The following is a 14,467-nucleotide window of genomic DNA, read 5'->3' as shown; positions in this document are numbered from 1 at the left end:
AGGACCACAGGCAAATCGCTTCTTTGTGCTTTTGTTTTCTGTCTGTAAGTAGCAGAAGCTGGACCCTTCCCTACACCAACACTTTGTGGCTCTAAAGCTCCCCAAGTGGGCATCTCCAGATGGTGCCATTCTGTCCCTCTAAAGGTTCTATAACAAGGGGCTCACTGCTGGTCCCACACAGAGGGAAGGTAGGAACGCCAGACCTTTTAGTCTGAACTCAATTTTAGCCACAGATAATGAGTGTGTTCAGCAAGAAACCCAAAATGTCTATAGCATGTCTATGGTAGAAGGCTCAGACTGCAGACAAAACTTCCATTTCCTAGACAGATGCATATTGAGTAACACCTACCACTGGGCACTTACTATATCCAGGCATGGTGCCAGCGACGTCAAACAGATTGACTATCTCATTTATCTAGGCAATCACTTTATTCTCCCATTTTACAGATGAAGAAACTGAGACACAGCATTATTAAATAACTTGCCTAGCTTACTAGCTGACAGGGCCAAGATTTACAAGCAAGTAGTTTGATTCCCGAACCCAAATGCTGCTACTATGAGCAAAGCATTGGCACTGTGAGGGATGAAAAAGGGAAAAAAACAAGAGCTTTATTCTTACATTGTTGCTTTTAGTGGCTAAGTCGTGTCCAACTCTTTTGTGACCCCACAGACCAGATTCTTCTGTCCATGGAATTTCCCAGGCAAAAGAGTGGGTTGCCATTTCTTACTCCAGGGGATCTTCCCAGGGATTGAACCCATGTCTCCTGCATTGGCAGGTGCATGAAAATCCATTTTTAAAGACTTCAGTTCCCGGAATCGATCCCTTCCCCCCTCCTTATCCACAGATTTTACCACATTAGTTCCTTTTAATCTCTCCACATGTCTGCCTGTCTCCATAACCCTCTCTTCCAAATTTCAGCTTTATCAAGGGCAGAAATCCTATTTGGTATCTCTGTATTTGCCATAGCTTCTAATATGTAATAGATGTTTTTAAAAGTTTGTTGAATTGAGCTCAGAAAATGGAAGTTTTCAGTTTGTCTTCATATAGTATAAACCCCTATCGTTTATGACTGAAGATGAGGTACCATGCTATGTGCGAGCTAAGTCGCTTCAGTCACATCTGACTCTCTGCAACCCCATGGACTGTAGTCCACCAGGCTCTTCTCTCCTTAGGGATTCTCCAGGGAAGAAAGCTGGAGTAGGTTGCCATGCCGCCTTCAGGGGATCTTCCTGACCCAGGGATTGAACCCGTGTCTCCTGTGGCTCCTGCACTGCAGGCAGATTCTTCACTGCTGAGCCACTGGTGGGATACGGCAAAACGTGTGCTGTGGTCCCTTCCACTGTGCAAACACAGAACAGCTCACATGCAGAAGAGGACTAATGAGGCCTCACAAGCATCTTAGCCTGAGTGCCCCTATTGTGGGAATGACTATGACCCGTGTGCCTTTGCTCTCTTATTTTGACATTGACACTGATATGGAGAGCTGGAGTTGCAAGAGGCCTTGGGGATTCTGGTCCAATCCACTCATTCAACAGAAAAAGGCTACAGGCTTGTGCAGAGTCACACAGCCATTGAATGGCAGAGCTAGGAGTAGGTGCCTTTAGAGCTGGTCGTACCCTATTCTTCCATTTCAGTATGCTGCTGTAGGAACTGATAGCTCCCCTCTATAAATCTGAATCCCAAGGCCAAGCTTTCCTCACCCTGATGCTATCACCAGGGTGAGAGGATTAGCGATAAGGCACACTGAGCTCTGGGGTAGCCAGAGTACATGGTGAGCCCTGCCACCCCCACCCTTTGCAGGAAGGTGAGGATGGTGACCAGGCTCAGCCCCAGTGAGGGTGGGAGGGGGAACAAGGCTGCAGTAAAGGGTCTCAGGGAGTCAGAGACATTCAAAACAACAGTCATTCCTTGCACCTCCTAGACAGAGGATAAACCAAGACAAAAGGGGCACTGGGTACCTAATATGTTTCTGGACAATGGCTTTCAATTATCCTCATAAACATTCCAGCCTTCAAAATGAAATAAGATAGCAAAGTTGTGGGCAGGTTGAGAGGTATAATAGACAGGGCTCTGGGCTTGGTCCTTGTCATGACCCTTATTGTTTCATGGGATGAGCCCATGTCCCAGTTTATGCCCCCACGTCCTGCGTGACTATTTGTAATACACAAGTCACTCATCATTTCACATATATGTAATGATCACCTTTTGCCACTTGGACTATCTGAGCTTTGGGTCCCCATCTACAAATTAAAGTTTCATACTGTTGTGCTCAGTCATGTCCGACTCTGTGACCCCATGGACTGTAGCCCACCAGGCTCCTCTGTCCATGGGATTCTTCAGGCAAGAATGCTGGAGTGGGTTGCCATTTCCTCCTCCAGGGGAATCTTCCTGATCCAGGCATAGAACCCACGTCTCCTGTGTCTCTTGCATCAGCTAGAGAATTCTTTACCACTGAACCACCAGGAAAGCCCCATAAATTAAAGGGTTTTGAGTAGATATCTTGGAAAATGCTTCCATTTTACGAGAGTTGGGCTTCAAGAGGAGCCTCACAGTGGCTTTTGTCTGGGCAGCTGAGAGCAAAGTCACTATGGATCCGTGACTGCCCTGTTATTGGCATTGACCTTTGGGCCTCAAGGCTCACCCTTGGGGTACTGGGATTGACTTTTTAAAAATAATAAAATAAGCCAGTCCTCCTGGAGAACAACATGAGAATTCATTAGAGCTCACCTTCCAAATAAGCAAATCAACTGTTAATTTTATTCATCATCAGCATATGTTACAAATATTCTAACATCTGTTCACATCCTAGGGGACACCCTCCATCTCTTCACCAGCTTGTTTGTATTTAACATGGAGCTGAGTGGAGGAAATGTGGTTTTTTTGGATTCCTTCTTAACTGGGGCAGTCAATTCACCGCCTTTTTTTTTTTTTTCTGCCCGTGATGGTTCCCAGCACTGCGCTTATGATAAAGAAGTGTTGTGGGGGACAAGGTTGTGGCAAGGACACCTCCTCAGTGTGCTTCTTGTTGTGGCTTCCCCAGCAGTCAGGGCAGTCTCTCTTTCCTCCTTTATACCCACTAACTGAGGTTCAAGTGTGTGTGTGTGTTTTATTTCGCCACTTTATTAAGCATAAAATGTCCTTGATGGCTGGAATAGTATTTAATCATTCTCTATACCTTCCACAGCGCCCTGCGTTCAGTAGGTGCTCAATACACACTCCAAAGGATGAATTAGGATGGGATGCATCTGGAAGCTAAATATGGAAGTCTGTATGACAAAAGTGTCTGTTTGTGAAATGCAAAAATTTCTTTCACTTTTTTTTCACATTTCAGGAGACCTGGGAGCCAAGCCACATTGTAAATGTATGGCTTCCTGAACCACTTTATTTTCACTGTTTTGATCTCCCATGTGTGGGGGCTCTTAAACTGCTATTTGCTTCACTTTATAACTTGCACCTTGGAGAGGCTGGATGATAAATGAGAGATGAATAATTCCTTATTGCTACTTATCTGTTGAATCTATAAACTAGTGTCAGCATTTACTCAGTTGGGTTTAAAGCTATGCCTGGTATACTTATTAACCTGCTTAAAATAAGCCATAAAAATGGGCTTGGTAGGAAATTGTTTTAACTAATTTTTAAAAATGACATTGGTCATTTCCCACCAACTTGTGGGGTGACCTTTGGCAAATCACTTAACCTCCCTGAGCCTCACCTGTAAAATGAAAGGGAGGGGGGTAGTTAAATAAGCTTTAAGAGACTCTGCCATTCCTTCCTCCAGATTTTCAGATGAGTAAATTACAGGATCCTGATGAGACCTTTTACAAATCAGTTCGTCCAGACCATCTCAGGAGTCCTTGGCATACTCCTGGAGGGTGGAGGAGGCAGCACTAGCTAGATAGAGCAGGGCATTTTGAATTTTATTCTGTTACTTATTAGCGATGTGACCTTTGGCAATGCAACATCTCCAAGTCTCAGTTTCCTCACCTATAAAACGGGCATAATTCTATTAATATCCACACTGATTGCCCCAGAGAGCAATCAAACGTGAGGATCAAATGTGATATGTACGTGAAAGGACTCCAATAAATGCTACTCCTTGTCCCCAATTTACAAATCGGGCAATCGATTGAGGCAGTTTGCTTAATCAGTTTGTAGTGGGGTCAAGGGAAGGCTTGTTTGACCTCTCTCGTTCTATTTTGATTACATGTGGAAATTATTTTAAAATTATATAAAGGTTGAGTACTTAAGGATACTTCCCTGGGGTCAGTGTGTGTTCAAGAAAACCTTGCTTGATGAGACGTTCATGAGAATGCTAAATGGCACAGTCATAAGAAAATCAGCCTGTATCTACTGGCCCACAGATCTAGGAAATCCTAGTTAATAGCAAAATAAAGCATTTTGTAAAGGCTTTGGAAATATGCACCTTTCGTAACTCTGGTTGTCCTTACTTCTTCTTATACCCCTTGCTTTGGGATGTATCCTGGCCAGGTGGAGGGTAGATATGGTCTGTCCAAGGCTTAAGTTTGTTCCCTTCTGAGACAAGGGAAACCGGTGGTCGATAAGGATTTTTGTTGTAGAGAATTCAGTCAGCAAAGATGTCTGGAATGTGCTCCTGTGAGATCACTCTTTAAGACATCACCTGCTACCATGACTGTGCCGTGAAGGGGGCCTGCAAATGTTGCATGAAGATAAATACGGTGCCTTACTAGAGCCTGGCTTGCCTCATAGATGGAGCAGGATGGAGAGAAACTCACTCCAGTTTACAAAAAACTTAAACTCTGCAGTTCTACCAACATTCTATTCCTATGCCTTTATTACCAAAGCAACCAACCAACCAACCAACCAAAGGCTGACCTCAAAGTTAAACAAATAAACAAAAAGTATAGAGCGTGGAGAGAGAGGATGGGAAGGGTATTTTAAGTCTCTATCCCCTACTGTATTCAGACTCCAATTTTTAAAATTTGCTTGTTTATTCCATAATTAATATCAATGAAATCAGCCTTTAGCTCCATGCTACTTTTATCTTCTGTTGACCCAATATGTTACATTAAATTAAAAATCTCAGTACAAGACCTTTGACGGCTCCCTGAGTTTATGATGGGGTTTCCATTTCTTTGTGTTACCACCTTCCCCTGCAACCCCATCACACACTGCACATATAAAGTGGAAGGAAGGCAGCCTTCTTTATAAACTGCTACTTAATCCTCTACAAATTAAAACTATTTTACTAAATACTTGTAACTTATTTTGTCCTACATTGCGTTCTCAGTGGTTAACTTTCTTGCTTTCACAAAGGTCTTCCCTTCTGAAAACACTCTCCGGTTTTTAGGCCACCACTAAATGTCTGCCTTCCCTCCTGCTCTTCTCCTGGGTCTGAATAAGCAGCTTTTATTTGCAGTTGGACAAGCACCTGGCCTCACATTCCAGCACATCCTTCTGCCAGCAAAGGGAGTTTTGAGAAGAAAAAGTTACAAGAACTTAGACTGTTGTTTTCAATTTCAGAAACACTCAAGGTTGCAAGTGAAATTCTGAGACAATCTGGATGACTTTGAAAAGATTTTCTAAAGGAGGAGGGGGGATCTGTGCGGAAAAATCACTCCCACCAAGTGTAAATGTCTCTAGAGTCCAGGACTGTTTTTGGAATTTGAGTCCATTGAGTTTCGGAAACTTTAAAGCTGTATTCTCTAAAATGAGTAAGTGTTTGTCATAAGCACGATAGTCATGAAATCTTAGGAAGCAAGAGAATTGGTCTTGGAGCTGACCAATTATCCCCACCCCTCTCAAAGAATTTCTTTTTCTAGTTTCAAGGAAACAGGAGCTCATTGGAGTTCATTTGGAAAATACAAATGAGTATAACACAGGAAAACACAACCTATCCTTAACCACATCACCTAGAAGAAAAACAGAGAACAGTAATGTTCTCCCTCTATCTGATTCTCTCTCCCCTCCACCCCACCCAGCCAGTTTCACACTGTATAAAGTATTCCATAATCTGCTTTTTATTTTTTAAAAATATGAGATTTCCCATGAGTTAAATATTTTAAGAAAAAAATAGTTTGATGGCTACATTATGGATTTTGCACAGTTTATGTAACTTATTTTTCAGAGTTTATATTATTTTCTATTTTTCACTAAACTAAATATGTGTTTGAAGGGTCCTTGTCAAGTTCACACAAATATGGGCAAGCAAAGCAGCTCATAAACCTCTGATTACTTCCTTGGGGTAAATTGCTACTACTGGAAAAAGTGGGTCAAAAAATATGAATATTTGTGGTGTTTTGGATATGTATTGCTAAATTGCCTTCCAGAAAGGCTGCACCCAAAATTCCCACCAGCAACACTCAATTTTGGGTGAGATAATTTTAAAACATAGTTATCAATTTTGGAGTAAATGTCTACCCCTTAGCAGACAAATTAACTATTGAAGTGTTTTGAAGTTATAGGTTAAGAAATAAACAAAACCAAACCCAAGAGGGATATTGATGCTAATGAATTACGTTATGGAGATTATTTTAGGGACTGGGAGAGGTCCTCTCTGCCCTCTAAGGTCTGTGAAGATTTCAAAATACGAGAAACAGAAGCACAGAAATGCTAAGTAATTTGCCCAAGACAACATAGCCAGCGGGGGGCTTCCCAGGTGGCTCAATTCTAAAGAATCTGACTGCCAATGCAGGAGACGTGGGTGTGGGCTCAATCCCTGAGTTGGGGAGATCCCCTGGAGAAGGAAGTGCAACCCACTCCAGTATTCCTGCCTGGAGAATCCCATGGACAGAGGAACTTGGCGGGCTACAGTCCGTGAGCTTGCAAAAAGTTGAACACAACTTGGCCAGTAAGTAGTGGAGGTGGGATTCAAATCACATTATTCTAACACAGCCTAAATTCTCACACTCACCCAGTGACAGTGTGCACCTAGTTTCTCATCAGTTCTAAAGTTTCCAGAATGTTCTCTGTGATGAGGTCATTATCCAGAAGTTGCCTTTTGTAACTTTGAAGTTTTTAAACAGCAAATGACAACAATCTCATTATTAATGATGGGGTATTTTATCTTTGAAGAAGGTGGTATCCTCCAGTACTGAGAAGCACATTCGTATATCTTATATCTAGAATATCCAGAAACAGAAGTGAAATAACTTGCTCCAGTCACCCAACTTGTAGGTAGTTGTGTTGAGACAAAATCCAAGCTCTGAAGATTGTTTGGCTACTGCTGACCCAGCAGCAAATACCCACTATGGGAGGGGGAGGCAGGCCAGCTGGACTAAGGCCCATAGTGCCCAAACATCACCTGGGGGTAGTATCCTGTACTTGCAGGTTCCATTCCCAGGGGAAGTCTGAGAGGAAGGTAGCCCAGCTGGTTAGCAGGACACCTAGGGGTTCACAGTAGCTGGTGGGGCTTAGCATCCTGAGCTTAGGTGAAGGCAGGCAGAGGCTGATTTCTCCCAGAACAGACTTTCCAGTCCTGGGAGCCACATTCAAGCCCACGCAGGCCTCGTCGCCTGCCTTCTGAGGAGGGGATTCCTGCATTGAATGGTAGGCTGGACCGGATAACCCCTGAGGCCCTTGCAACTCCCTGTGTTTCTGATTTGTATGTTTTAGGGGAAAGAAGTGAGCAGTCACAGGGCTGGAATAGTTGATCTAGGGTTCCGCCTCTGTCGCCAGCATAGCCCTCATCTTGGGCAAATAATTTAACCTGTCAGAATGAAGCACAATGCCTGGCGGAGAGAAGCTTTGTCAATGTTTGCCGAATGACTGAATGAAAGAATGGGTGGATGGATTTAGCTCTCCCAGGTCCTGGGAATCCTGGTGAAAATTGGAATCTTACAGTGCCCTGCAATTGGGGTGGAGTATGAATGAGACATTGTGAAGCGTATACTGAACTGCCTAAGATAAAACGTATAATACTCCAAACCCAAAGGGATCCTAATTCGTCCTTACACTGATAATGAGTAAATTGTAATTCACCAGCATTGGAAGTACACCAAGCAAGGGTAAATTGTGAGTCCACACAAACTCTGCTTCACCAGTTCCCCCCAGCCCCCACCCACACCCCATCCAGGCTCCAATGGGCCAGCTCAGTGCCTCCTAGTCCTGGTGGGGCACGCCAGCCCCTATCCCTCCTTCCTCCCCCGCCCCAGATAAATGCCGAGGTCTAATGGATTGTTCATGCTGCTGTCCAGATTAGATAGCTGGCCCCTTCGTTATCGCAGCTGGAGCAAACCCGGGCAGCCACCACGCTGAGAGCTTTCTAAGGCAGCCCCGTGCCAAGCCTAGGGAAATGGCAGGCAGGCCCGGGAGAGCTGACAAATCCTGTGGCTTCCAGGCTGTTTCCTCCTAGAACTTCTTCTCAGAACTTGCCCTGAACCCTAACTCCTGCCGCTACTCCCATAGCATTTTAGGAAGCATGTATCTGATGTGCTCAGTAGCTACTATCTGCTGAATTCTAGGGAGAAGTTCTAAGACTTGTAGATTCGGCTTGTCAAATTTCCAGAAGCTAGGAACACTTTGAACACCCTTCCCATGCACTCCGCTCCCCTTCTCTTCAACTAATACTGGAGAGATACTTTTGCAGTAACAGGGTGACCGGTGGGGTAGTACTTTTCCTAGTTTTTGTTGTTTTTGAATCGTTGCAGAGGAAGCATAGCTTCCTCTTATGTTTTCTGACCTCCACTTTGAATTCCCTGTGGCCATTTTATCTGATAATGATCTCGTTTCTTTAGAGTTTCTTTGTTAAAATTTCTTGAAGAAATAAACCTCAACACATTTTCCCCTGGTATGAGCTATCTTTTCGTGATCTCCAGTCATTTTCTGAAAATGAAAAGGATCTATTATTAATCAGCACTGTTATAGGAAACCACATTTCCAAGTAGGCTCTAACAACAAATTTGGCAGAAAACATATAATAAATGCTCAAAATAATAACTTATCTGCAAGGAGAGACTAATTGTTCTATCATTATTACACTAGAACTACTCTGATATAACAGAAAGCAAACAAAATCTTAGCTGATGAACAACTGAAAGTTATCTATTTATACCATATCAGTTTCCTGCTAAATCTTTGGAGTTAGTGGAAAGCCATAATAAGTCGTGTGGTAGGACAAATCAACTGGCTCAGTAGTAAATGTTCCTACAACATCAAAAAACAACAATATCAACACCACTGCATGATTTTGAGAGAATCAGTCTTGTTAGACATCCAACTAGAAGCTGGATTTGTAGGGTGCTATTTATTTAGAGGTGGGAATTTAAGAAATTCCTTAAAGGCAAGAAAAACCTGCTACCATGTAGTTCAACATTCATGAATTAAAATAAGTCGCGAACAGGAAGGCTGCTGATTCATCCAACAGGACATCATCGGGTAATTTCTGGGTGCGAACTGGACACGCGAATTAATAAAAACGAATTCATCATAAGGAGTAAGGGTCTTGGGCTGGGATGAGGAAAGATTAAGCCAGACGCAGAGGAAAATTTAAAGGCGGGGCGGCTAAGTTAAGAAGAAAATATTAAACGAATAAAGAAAATCCCTAAGAACGACGATTGGGGTGGATGAAGGAGACATTACACCTCTCAGTAGCTAAAGAAAAAGCAGCAGCCATTCCAACCCCAGCCCCACGCCGACGCACGCCCCCGTCTCACCGGAGCCTGGACCCCGGCCTCCTCTCCCCCTCCCACCCCCATGCGGGCACCTGCGCGGGCTTTGCAGCCTCTGCCCCCGGGTTTAGGGACGGGCCGTATGGGAAGGATCTGCCAGGAGTTTTTATCCAAGACTAGGAGGAGGTTCCCTGGGGAACGGTCGAGTTTGGGGCGCGGGCTGAGAAGTGATTAAAACTCTGCCCCCCAGAAATCCGCGTGCCCAGGCCCAGGAACCCTTTATCCTCTGTAAGTTCCAAGTCCAGAAGCTGCGCAAAATCTACCTCCAGCCTCCCGCGGGCAGGGAACGTGCCTGAAATACTACGGGCTGAGCGAGACTCCCTGAGCCCGGTGTCCGTGGCCGCTAAGCCTGCGAGCCCGGGTGCTTGTCATTCATTCCCTTCCCCAGTCCCGTAATCCTCCAAACCAGGCCCAAGAAATGGCTGATCAGTGCCGTTCGGAGCCTGCGGAGGCTCGCTGCGACCCTCGACCCTGGGGATAGGGGCGAGTGGATGCTCCGCACGGGATGTTGAGATGCAGAACAGCCGAACTGGGGATTTAGTGCGTAAGAGTAACCTTTCTGATTAAACTCCTACTGTGATTCTTGGCCTGTTTAGGGACCTCGCGGGGCAGTCGCGACCGGAAAGACACCAGGGGGACGGGGCTGCTCTACAAGCCTTGCTACTCCGACCACGGGGGCAACGGCGTCTGGGGCCGCTAGGGCTCAGCTCACAGAGGGAGAAGCGGAGGCGGCAGGCAAAGTTAGCACACCTCCTGCCCGCCACCCAACCCGTACCGCGCCCCCCCCCCCGCCCCCGCCATAAGTGCGTCCTGAATCCTGCATCCCCAGACCCCTAAAGGGGTCTCCCTTGCAGAGGGCAGCTAGGGCGGCGTTCTGATCAGCGCCGGACTCAGGCCCGAGGTCACACCACTGACTGCGCCTGCGGCCTGGGCTTTCTCGCCTACCAGCCCAGCTGCGCCCAGGAAGTTCGGTTGTGCTGGCTTCCCAGGGCCTGAGACCCGACCCTGGAGACCTCGGACTCGACACCCGTCCGAGGTGGCCTGGCCTACCTAGCACCACAACAGTTGAAATAAGTTCAAACCAAATCAGCTTCGCCCGCGCCAGGAATGCGAGTAAGTTGGAACCCCGCAGCCTCGGGGACCAAACGCGGGAGAGTGGAAAGAACTCAAGGGGGGTGGTGTTTATTTGCGGAAATCCGTCGGTTCTAGGCGCTGTGTCAGCCGGGATCCTGCGAGCCTCCAGGGGAGCCCCCTCCAGCAGCAGCAGCAGCAGCAGCAGCAGCAGCAGCAGCAGCTCACGCGCATCTGCTCCCGTCCGGGCTTTGCACTAGACTGCTCAGCGGGAGGGACCAGATCGCGGATGTTAACTACCCCAATCTCTGGTCCAGGCTTCCATGCACCGGTTTTCCGCAGGGCTGCGTACTTATCCGGGCTCGCTCCCAGAAAGACCTTCTCAAATGAGGAGGAGTGACTTAGCAACCGGTTCGAGGCCCGTTGCGGGGAATCCTGGCGACGCGCTGTAACTTTGGGCAGAATAACCACTTCCAATCTTTCTTCTCGCCATGCGAGGAGTGGGAGAAACAAGAACTCTATGCAAAAGGAACTTGTAAACTTTTAAACGCCATACAAAAGAGATTAAAATGGATGACTAATGATGAGCACTGTCATCCTTCTAGTTTCTCTCATTTTGGAACAACTCCCTGGTTCTTTCAAGCATCCCAGAAGTTTTATTGAGTGTTATTATTTGAGAGTCTCCACCTCACCCCTCCTCCGTTTCTTAAAAAAAAATTTTTTTTTTGTTTTCCCCCCAAACTTTTCGTTTTTTTCTTCAAACTCTCGGCGAAGTGACGATTGATCGCTGGGGATACGGTTTACTTTTGGAGGTCGCCGCCTTCACTGCCGGTCAGGGGGCCGCGCCGCGGGGACCCACCCAGCCCGGCCGCCCGACTCCTTCCTGCGGGCGGCGCGCTCGGCACCGCGGCCCAGTCTCGGCCCCGCGCGCCCCCACGCCGACGCCCGGACCGGGACCTCCTCGGTCCTCCGTTCCTTTCCATTTCGCTGGCAGCCTCAAGATTGCTGTCTTCCCTTCCCGCCCCTGTCCTTCCCGACCCTGCGCCGGAGCCTGACGCCGCCTGGTTTATTGACCTTAGATCGGCTTCGGGGCTTTATCAGACCCGGCGGGGGCGTCCCGCGGCGCAGGCCCGGCGGGCGGGGGGCCCACCCTCCGCCTTGCCCGGTGGTGCGACGGGAGCCCCTTTTAAGCTTTTTCTGGGAAGCTTTCTTTGCCATCCCTAATTCTAATTCGGAGAATTTAAAGAAAAACCGTCCGAATTCGCTTGATCCCGGAAAAAGCCGAAGCAGGGCCCCCCCCCCGTGCTAGGAGTTTTTCCCGGTGTCGCCCGCCCCTTTATCCAGACAGTTCAGGTGAAAGTGCCTCCCCACCCCACCCCCCAATTATTCGGATAATTGTCTCAAATCTCCACTTGGTGCTGTGTTTAGACAGTTGGAGATTGATAGCTTGAATTTCTTCAGGCTCTGCGCTGCCCCAGCCCTAAACCCCCTCGTTTCTACTGTCCCCAGCGCTAAACCATCTCTGCACTTACACATGCTGAACTACAATTTTCCGCCCCATAAATCACTTGGCAAATATAACAAAGCATTAGGAAGTCATTTGAAATGGATATTTTATTGGGCTTGAGAAATAGAACGGGATAAAGAGCAACTTATTAATATTTCCTCAGTACCAACCGCAGGAAACAGATTCTCGCCTCCCTGCCAATGGAACTCACAAATGCAAAGTCACTTTCAGGAATGAATTCTTTAGAAGAAACAGGATATATCTATTTTGCTAAAAATGAACTCTAATGAATTATGTTTAAGAAGTTTATAAAGTAGGACTTTAATGTACCCTTTTATGCTAGGCTTCTTTATTCAAATAAGACTAACAGTAATAAGCAAACAAAAACCAACGCATTCCTGCTACTAATAAAAAAGTCAAATCAATTTTGTGATGATGAATCATGGGATTCTAGTAGCCTTTCACAGTAAGATTTTCATTCAGTTCAGAGGGGCACTTTCTTGATTTTGCCGAGCTAGAAACCTCTCAAATTCCCTTAATTTTGGAGAACACACAGAAGCCCGAAAATAACAACCTTTGGGGAAAATGGGGAAGGTGAAGGGACTCGGAGTTGGGCAGGGCAAAGATAAGTCAGGCAGAACTTTTGAACCACCTGGCTGGAAGACTGCGAGAGGGAAACACAGGAAAAGTTTCCATTCTCTGCTTTGCAGAGCTAATATTTGTAGTAACTGTACAGACGCCGAGATTTTGCACTAACTCCTTCCCAGTTCCCGAAGAACGCTGCTTAGTCCTTGAAGGGCTACAGAGTTAAAATCTGCCATTATCTATTTCCAACCTTTGGGCCAGCGGAAAAAGTTCAGCCTGCCTGGTTTCAAACCCCGCAGAGCCTTCATTTTTAAGCACTGATTTGCCGTTCTCAACCCTCTCAAAGCTACCCCTCTGTCCTTACCACTGTATCTCCCTTTCATTGCGGCTCAGCCCTTTTCTCAGCTACTAATAAGATCCAAAACTCATTTGTCCAAGGAATGGGTTTATAGGGAGCAGAGGTAATTTTGATGTGTTTGCAAAAACCATATGCAACCAAACTCTTGCAAGTACAAACTGAACTCAGAAAAGAAAAGCATAATAAATGAGGTACACCTGCAAGACCCACCCTCAGCCCCTCCTTCCCATCACAAGTCTGGCTCCAGAATTAACGAAAAATTAAACCGGACACCAAGCTGGGCTGACTTTCGACCTGTTAATAGGTAAAGAAAATGATCAGATCCTGAAGGCCATGAGGCCTGTTCACTAACTCACCAATGGAACCAACGAAAAATGCCAGTGAGATTTTTTTCTGCCCTGAAAGCATCCTGAGCAGGTCTGATCTGGGTCAGGAAAGGTTCTAAGCTTTCCAACCAGGTTCTCAAGACACAGCATCCACAGCAGGGACTCCAGGGGAAAGAAAAGCCATCTGGGTGTGTTGGAGGAAGCAGAGGCAAGAGGCCCAGGGACAACTGGTCAGATCACTTGATATTTTTGCATGGTGCATATTCATCTATTTTTTTCTTGAGAGACTGCTCATTCCCGTCAACTTCTGATTGTTCAAGCAGGAAGCCGAATCAGGAAATGGAGAAACTAAAATGCCACCCGATTGTAAGAAAGAGAAACCGAGAAAATGAACCAGAGAGCGAAAGTGGGAAAGGAAGCCTTGCCTCTGTGACTTGGCCTGCAAAGAATCTCATCCTTCCTGTCCCCAAGGCCCAAGAGCCCCTGTGCACCCTCACTCCACACTGGCTGGTCCTCTCCCTGACCTCCTTCCCCACCGACCGTCTCTCCTCCAGCCCCTCTGCTCCTGGCCCTCCCGACTCCCTCGGTGCATCTCCTGCTCTGCCCTGGTGAAGGGATCACCAAGGGGGCCAGGTGGGGACTCACCCGGAATGGAAGCGATGTTCCTGCAGCTCCTCGAAGCGTCCTTCAGTCCCGGGGACTCCAGGCTGTTCTCAGCGGGTGGGAGGGAGGCGTTGTGAGCTGTCTCCCAGCTCCCTCGGAGCTCCCAGCTTTCCCCTCGGAATTAGATAACAGGAAAAATAGATAAGAGAAGTGGTTCATTAATTCAGCAAGCCCTTTTTTTTTTTTTTTTGGTATGTGTGCAAGTGGAAGGAAACCCTCCTAGGAACTGAAGCCCTAGTTGGACATTAAAAAAATAGTAGTGTTCACACGGTTCCAGAGATGCTTTTGAAAGTTCGCCCGCTCAGAAGG

The 14,467-nt window shown here is 46.6% G+C and overlaps 1 protein-coding gene and 1 long non-coding RNA gene across 3 annotated transcripts in view; one reads left to right on the top strand and one right to left on the bottom strand.

The window, feature by feature from the left end:
* GATA4 (GATA binding protein 4) overlaps positions 1-14,233 on the bottom strand; it is a 79,471-nt gene extending 65,238 nt beyond the window's left edge. Inside the window, exon 1 of one of the 2 annotated variants that reach the window (XM_060411039.1) lies at positions 13,526-14,233. The gene's annotated coding sequence lies outside the window, so the exon portion shown is untranslated. The remainder of the gene's footprint in view (positions 1-13,525) is intronic. The other variant, XM_042243551.1, reaches the window with a different exon arrangement.
* On the top strand, positions 10,384-11,329 carry LOC121818671 (uncharacterized). Its single transcript, XR_006058694.1, has 2 exons — positions 10,384-10,761; positions 10,858-11,329. It is a non-coding gene; the product is annotated as an uncharacterized LOC121818671 (long non-coding RNA).
* Positions 14,234-14,467: the final 234 nt, after the last annotated feature.

This window comes from Ovis aries, chromosome 2 (assembly GCF_016772045.2).
Source record: "Ovis aries strain OAR_USU_Benz2616 breed Rambouillet chromosome 2, ARS-UI_Ramb_v3.0, whole genome shotgun sequence".
In the NCBI taxonomy this organism is placed as follows: domain Eukaryota; kingdom Metazoa; phylum Chordata; class Mammalia; order Artiodactyla; family Bovidae; genus Ovis; species Ovis aries.
Note: the sequence above shows the minus strand (reverse complement) of the source record. Positions and strands in the feature narration are given on the sequence as shown.